Source organism: Lotus japonicus, chromosome 3 (assembly GCF_012489685.1).
Source record: "Lotus japonicus ecotype B-129 chromosome 3, LjGifu_v1.2".
In the NCBI taxonomy this organism is placed as follows: Eukaryota; Viridiplantae; Streptophyta; class Magnoliopsida; order Fabales; family Fabaceae; genus Lotus; species Lotus japonicus.
Window position 1 is genome coordinate 11,553,425 of NC_080043.1, and position 1,935 is coordinate 11,555,359.

General features: G+C 29.9%; 1 non-coding gene across 1 annotated transcript; it reads right to left on the reverse strand.

Annotated features, from left to right (window-relative positions):
• Positions 1–876: 876 nt before the first annotated feature.
• On the reverse strand, positions 877–969 carry TRNAY-GUA (transfer RNA tyrosine (anticodon GUA)). Its single transcript has 2 exons — positions 933–969; positions 877–912 (listed from the first exon to the last, which is right to left on the reverse strand). It is a non-coding gene; the product is annotated as a tRNA-Tyr (tRNA).
• Positions 970–1,935: the final 966 nt, after the last annotated feature.

Consider the following 1,935-nt stretch of genomic DNA (forward strand, 5'->3'; position numbering starts at 1 on the left):
TTTCACTAGAAAAATAGAAAGAGACTGTTTAGCCTTCAAAATGTTAGCGGCCTGATTTGAGTGCTTGATTTAACTTTCCAACTTTTTACCCACAAAATCATTGAGAAATTTTTAACAAAGCCTAACTACTTTTTTTTACAACAGTAAGAAATTTTAATAGCACATGAGAACAGCCCTCTCATGAATTAAGGAATAAACAAAGAGATTGATGAGAAAGAGCTAACCCAACCTCTTAGAAGGCCAAACACTTAGGGAAAGTGTCTCATTAAAATCTTTCTAGGAAAAACTCATTTAGGATACAAGGCCTAACTACTTAAGAACTAAATTGTAGCAAAATATTACATTATTTTATTTTCCTAGCATTCTAACTAGGAAAATTTGGAGCTATGTCTTTACTATTATGTCTGTCCTTAATTATAAGTTAAAATAGTAAAAACACGTTTATTAAGAAAACATTACTTAATGTATTGGTTTTCAAAAAATGGTACGACCTTCCATATTTACCCCTGTTTAAGATAAAAAAATGTAATCGATCATTATACTATTAATGATGCTCCCCTATCAATTTAATGTCATCCCACTGAAATTATAGAACTTGAAGATATCAATATATATGGGTGTTTTAGAAAAAAGAAGAAGATCAATGGGTGAAACTTTTCCAATATTTTAGAACAATTATAAATTCTCGATTTGAATTAAAACAATGAAAGTTATCATCCGTAAAAAAGAAATCATATCATAAGATTAAATTAATAGAAAAAAGATAATCATATCAAATCATTGAACCCAGCTAATTCTCTCTCTCCAATTTTTGTTAAACAAAAAAAAAACTACTTCTCTCCAATTTTAAAAAAAAACGAAAAAAATTTTAAAAAATCCGACCTACCGGATTCGAACCAGTGACCTAAGGATATCTGTTTGGAATTCCACAACTACAGTCCTCCGCTCTACCAACTGAGCTAAGGTCGGTTTGAATACATATCTCCAATGCAATATATTTGATTAACATAATGTGTATTGGATCTCGTGCATTCCATTTTAAACATTTTTCTTTATTGTCTGCAAGGATAATTAGCAATAAGTTATCTTCACACACTTATTATTCCCTCACATCTACCTACATGAAATATAAAGAGAAGAGAAAATTAAGTAATATGATAAATGATGAGATAGAAAAATATGAGGGATAAAAAAGATGTAATAATTAGTTAAATTAAGATAGAGGAGAAAGTGAGATTGGTAGGTATCAAAACTCTTAAAAGTTAAAACTATAATTTGGCGAGCATTTTTTTTTCAAGGAACAGTTTATAAAAAGGTTAAAAATATATGAAAATAGAAAAAAATAAAAGATATCGGAGCAAATGCTGAAGTTATTTTGATATTTTCATTGAGTTTTCTTTTGATATTTTTATTTAACAAATATATTGTGGTAATACAAGAATGACTTTAAAACAGACCTTCATTTTATCCCCCAACAATTAAAATGTCAGCACATGATTCACATTAGTTCTTTATTTATCTCTCAAATACACAGAATCAATGTTGATATCAAACTTTTCCTGTTGTGTTTGGTTTCCCAAGGTATCTCCACAACCGACAGCCATGAGACTAATCTCTCGAGACTCTGAGATCACGTTAAGTGGATAAGCATCTCCCAACAAATGCTTCACCATACGCACCGCCTAGGAATCGAACCCTGGACTAGATGGTTAAGGAGCTCAACTATCTACCATTTGTGCTACCTTATTGGTACTTTTCCTGTTGTGTTACCACTTTAATGTTTGGTATATTTGAATTTGATGACAATTTGATATCTCGGTGATTAAATTGGTTCTTTCAAAAAAAAAGTGATTAAATTGGTAAGACGATTTAAAAGTTAATATAAGAAAACAAAATTATTTAAGAGTACGAATTGCCCTCTCTAAAATAAAGACT